The sequence below is a fragment of the Mirounga leonina genome, unplaced genomic scaffold (genome assembly GCF_011800145.1).
Source record: "Mirounga leonina isolate KUSES-001 unplaced genomic scaffold, KU_Mleo_1.0 Mir_84, whole genome shotgun sequence".
Lineage (NCBI taxonomy): Eukaryota > Metazoa > Chordata > Mammalia > Carnivora > Phocidae > Mirounga > Mirounga leonina.
This window is the reverse complement of record NW_023270827.1, coordinates 1,509,722-1,515,721: the sequence shown is the minus strand read 5'-3', so window position 1 is coordinate 1,515,721 and position 6,000 is coordinate 1,509,722.

The window sequence follows — 6,000 nt, the reverse complement described above, 5'->3', positions numbered from 1 at the left end:
GAAATTACAAAATATATTCCATTCAGGACAAGCTCTCTTTCAGCATACACAGGCACTAACAATCAGTTTGTTGGTCCTTCCGGCGCCTCTGAAAGGGATGGGGCGCCTGCATCCCAGGGCGGCCGTGGCCCTACACCAGCAATTCACCCTGAGCTACATAAAATCTGAAACAGCCTTCCCTTGATAGTGCATACACCAACCTTCATTGGGACTGAACATTTTATTTTTTTGTTAGAGACTTTTATTTATTTATTTGAGAGAGAGAGCACAAGCAGGGGGCACAGGCAGAAGAAGAAGCAGACTCCCCGCTGAGCAGGGAGCCCAACGTGGGGCTCAATCCCAGGAACCTGGGATCATGACCTGAGCCTAATGCAGACACTTAACCGACTGAGCCACCCAGGCGCCCCAGGACTGTACATTTTAGACTTGGACACTTCATTTCAGGGCTGTTCATGCTGTCAAGTGTTAGCGTGAGTGGTGGCCAAATGCAAAAACCTCAAAGCGAAAGATGACCTTGATTCCACAGAATTTTTAAAAAATCTTTCCATCCTGGCACTAGCCCAACCTTTCTCCTCCAGAGCATAATCACAGTCCCCTTTCCTTTTATGTGACAATCTAAACTATTTAAAATATATGTTTGGAACTTCCCTAATAAAACTGTCTTCAGAGATGGGTTATCAGCCATACAAGAAAAATGAGATTTATTACTCTATAATCACAAAATACTATTTGTCAGATTCTTCTCTCTCTACACCTCCTTCTCCTTCTTCCAACCCTTTCCTCTTCCTTCTCTCTCACTTTTATTTTCCCAATATTCTCGGCTTAATTCTGATCTCTCCTTCCTTGGTCTTCAACTTGAGCCCACAGCCTAAGGATCCCAAGAGGTCACAGTCCACAGGCAAGATGCCCCAGGATCAAAAGGTGGGCAGCAGAGAAGGAAGGAATCCTGGAGATAAAATGAGACCTAACCACAGAAGGACACACCCAGGAGCTTTAGCAAGCAGATCTAGGGAGGAGGGCTCCCAAGTTCAGTGCTTATTTGCTGGCAGGAATCAATAACAGATCACAAACAACTTGGCACCATAAGTGAAATGGTCAGATATTAAGTCAGGCCTGCTTGTACTTTTCTCCTAATTAATAAAAGAAGACTGTCAGGGCGCCTGGATGGCTCAGTCATTAAGCATCTGCCTTCAGCTCAGGTCATGGTCCCGGGGTCCGGGGATCGAGTCCCACATCGGGCTCCCTGCTCCACGGGAAGCCTGCTTCTCCCTCTCCCACTCCCCCTGCTTGTGTTCCTTCTCTCGCTATGTCTCTCTCTGTCACATAAATAAATAAAATCTTAAAAAAGAAAAGAAAAGAAGACTGTCTGGTATTATAGAGCTATTAACTACAGAACCGTATAACTGACTAGTAGGGATTTTCAGGCTCCGTGCCAGATCTGAATCAGAACCATCAAGGATGATCATCCTGGTGCAGAACCCCTTGACAGGGGGAGGCACACAGAGTTTCTAGCCTAACAGCCCTGGGCATAAATCTGCAGACACACACACACACACACACACACACACACCCATCACTTATTAGTGTGTGACCTTTGAAAGTCTCTATGAGGGGCACCTGGGTGGCTCAGTCGGTTAAGCGACTGCCTTCGGCTCAGGTCATGATCCTGGAGTCCCGGGATCAAGTCCCGCATCGGGCTCCCTGCTCAGTGGGGAGTCTGCTTCTCCCTCTGACCCTCCTCCCTCTCATGCTCTCTGTCTCTCATTCTCTCTCTCTCAAATAAATAAAATCTTAAAAAAAAAAAATTAAAAAAAAAAAGAAAGTCTCTACGAACCTCACTTTCCTTATCTGTAAGATAGAGATGATGCCGACCACACAGTATGAGTTTAAGGATTCTGCATGTAAAGCACTTGCACAGAGATTCTCAACAATAAGTACTGATGATAATAGCATATGATGATTTTAACAAAATGTGATAAGTGCCATCCAATTTTACTGAAATTTTGTCCAGCAGATTTCTATTGTTGGTATACTTAGGGGAAAAAAATAAAGGTACTTCTATTTTTAATGGGTCTTGCTTTTTCAAAAGCATAGTCTTTAAGTATCCATTATAGAATCTGTTACTAAAATTTTAAAGAGGAGGGGGAATGTGGTTCCACTTCATGGAATAGGAACTAGGGGAAAAAGAAATGTTCGTATCTTTAAAACATAAGTTTCTTCATCCCAGTTATACTTACAGATATTGAAATAGAAAAGAACAAGACAGACACAAGACCTACTCTCACACTTTTTATAGACTATAGGAAAGAGATGACTTATAACAGAAATCACTGAAGTGTGCTAAGTGACCCTGAGTCCCAGGGCCCTTCCCTTGGTCTGGAGTGTCATAGAGCTTCCCTGAGGAAGAGATGCCTGTACTGGGTAGACAAGAGAAATTCTAGAAGGAGGATGGGGAGGCACCCTCCAGGTGGAGGAAAGAGCCTAGGTAAACACCCTGAGCCCTGAGGTGGAAAGAAGGCTGGGGAAGGGAGTTGGAGTTGGGTGAGAGTCAGAAGAAAAGGCTTATGGGGGCACCTGGCTGTTTCAGTTGGTGGGGCATGTGACTCTTTTTTTTTTTTTTTTAAGATTTTATTTATTTATTTGAGAAAGAGAGAGAGAAACAGCATGAGAGGGGATAGGGTCAGAGGGAGAAGCAGGCTCCCCGCCGAGCCGGGAGCCCGATGCAGGACTCGATTCCAGGACTCCGGGATCGTGACCCGAGCCGAAGGCAGTCGCCCAACCAACTGAGCCACCCAGGCGCCCGGCATGTGACTCGGCTGGTTCAGTTGGTGGGGCATGTGACTCTTGATCTTAGGGTTGTGAGTTCAAGACCCACACTGGGTGTGGAGATTACTTGAAAATAAAATCTTTAATTTAAGAAGGGGGGGTGGCGCTCCTGGGTGGCTCAGTCAGTGAAGCATCTACTTTCAGCTCAGGTCATGATCCCAGGGTCCTGGGATTGAGCCCTTCGTCTGGCTCCCTGCTGTTCTCCCTCTCCCTCTGCCCCTCCCCCTGCTTGTGATCTCTCTCTCTCAAATAAATAAATAAAATCTTTTTAAAAATGTATTTGCTAAGCCAAATACTGCCCTGGGAATATTAAATAATATATACCATTTACCTTCCTAAATACTCCAAAAACAAAATATTTATATTCCCAGGGATTTTCGATAAGGGGTTATGGAATTCTATTCCTTATTGATTTCTAAAACATTTTTGTAGATTAGGAAAGTAAACCCTTTTTTATAGATTTTGCCAGTTTTCCCCTTTTTTGTCATGTTCCAATCTAGCTTATAGTACCATAGGTTTTTTAATTACTAATTAATTCATGTCCATTGGGAAAAAAAGTAAACACATTATGACAATGGGTCTTAATCCTTTCAAGTCAGTAAAGACTTTGAAAATCTGATTAAAGTAATGGGAAAGTTCCTCAGAAAATTTACATATAATTTTGCATATACTTTCAAGAGCTTTAATAGGCTTAGGCACCAGATTATGAACCTCTGCTTTCTATGCTCTTCCTAGGAACTTTCATCCTTTCCAAGGGATGATCCTTTTCAATCATCATCTATCCAAGACAGGCAAATATATATATGATACATATTGACATCTCTATCTATTTACATATCTATACCTATATATAGCTTCAGCCCAGATCCATTTCCTGATTATCATATCTCCATATTCATCTACTAATATCTCCACTCAAGTATTTCACTAACATCAAACTCAACATACCAAAAACTAAAATCATTTCCTCCCATGCCAAACTCACTCATCACTTTAGTTTTTAATGAATGGAACCACTAACCATTCAACTGAGTCAGCCAAAAATCTGGTCAGCAACCATGACGTCCATCTCTCCTCTATCTTTAATTTTCTCTCTTCTCGAATTGGTATCTCTCAATTTATCCACTTCTATCCATACATTGCCTGAATTACCCTAACAGCCTCCTGAATAGCCCTCCTACCAGAGTTTTTATCCCCTCCAATCCATGTTCAACCTCACCACTTTTCTAAAATGCCTAGCTGATAACACTCATTCACTTAAAACTCTTCAGTGACTCCCCACTGCTCTAGGGAGAGTGTCCATACTCCTTAATATGGCTTACAAAGTCATTTACCAACTGCAACCCACTTAATTCTTGCATGATCACCCTATCTCTGATCCCTTCCCGCCCCCCCCCCAGTCGCTGTATTAGTGAATGTCACCATTTACCAAGTGGCTCAAGACAGAAGTCTGGCCTCTCTCCTTCCCATCACCATCTATATCTAATTAGTCACCATATCCTGTGATTCCTACCTCCAGCGCCACCACCCTGGTCCAAGTTATCCTATTTTTCTCACCGACTACTAACCTAGCCTTCTCTCATTGAGGACAGAATAAAACAGATGGTTCTCGTGAATAACTTGGCCAACCAGCCTTCATCATCTTTCTCCTTAATGAAACTGAAGTCAGGGTAGCAGAGAAGGGAGAAGAGGGTCACGGAGAGAGCAAGCAGCTCTAAGCCAATATGCAAGGCTTTGCGTTCAATTTTAGGGGCACTCGTCCATGGCTCACCTGAATGAACTTCTAATGCTTTCAGGTCTTTACTAAGCAAAATGTCCCTCACTGCTGAGGCCATTTATTTCCATTTTTTAGATTCTTTTGCTGAGCAACCACAGCTACATTGTCTTTAGAGTTGTCCCATTACCCTAAGATTCCTTCTTCCACCTGCCCAGCGACGAAGGCACCTTTTAGGCAGCTTGTTTCAATCCTACTTCTCACTACTCAGACTCTACTCATTAATTAACAGGTAGGATAGTGGGGGACCCTTATTCCCATAACCCACCCCATACTTGGGAAACAGCATTTACTACAGGATCACAAGTAGTCTCCACCCTCAGTCTGGCCTGTGGGGCCATTACCCTTCCTCTTCCAGAGACCATGTCTCTGTCAGCATCCTATGCTCATCTCCCAAACTGTCAAGAACTGTGAAGGGTCTGAGACTTCACCCTACTTGCAAGCTAACAAGTTAGTCTGGCCAAGTTCTGTGGGTGCTGGCAGAAGACTGGAGATTCTAGGGTTGGACACAAAGGACTTTATTACTCACAGCAACAGCCAAAGTATCACTGTCCTGTTCTGGTCCCCAAGCCCCAGTTCCAGTAGAACAATCCAAGGAAAGGCCAGCTGATATGTATACATGCAGAGGGTGGCATTTCAGGGAGGAACCCTGAGCACAGGGAACCCAAATCTTTTATAATGTCCTTTGCTCCAGAAGGAGACACTCTCTTATTAAATAGCCTTCCATTTAATAGACCTGTTCCTAGTTCTCTTTCTGACTCTCAAGATTCTCTGTACAGCTAAACTTCTCTTCCATCTATCTCACAGGCCAGCCTATTCAACAGCAATTGAATGGATTTCAGAGAAGAGTGGGGATGAATTAAAGATTTCTGAGTAGAGGGCTAGGATAGGTCATCTGTATACCCATCTAAACTAGTGATTCCCAACTTTTCCTGCCTTCAACTCACCAGAGATTCAGATATTAGACATCCACTTATCAATGGTTCTCTGTGGGGGGGTCCCTGGGGCAAAGTCAAATTTGAGCATTAATTGAACAAATTCAAAGTTAATTCCTCGTATTCATTAATTTGCTTGAATACTAAAACTAAATAATTACAAATTATCCTCACCATCCCTATTTAATAGTGATGATATAAATTGACTCTGAAAATACCAAACTTTTATATATTACTTCATACCTCTAGACTAAAAAACACTTCAAAAGGCTAGTTCTTAAAAGTTAAGTGCCAAGGGTGGGGTGGGAGGGATGGGGTGACTGGGTGATAGACACTGGGGAGGGTATGTGCTCTGGTAAGCGCTGTGAATTGTGCAAGACTGTTGAATCTCAGATCTGTACCTCTGAAACAAATAATGCAATATATGTTAAGGAAAAAAAAAAGAAGACGAAGATAGCAGGAGGG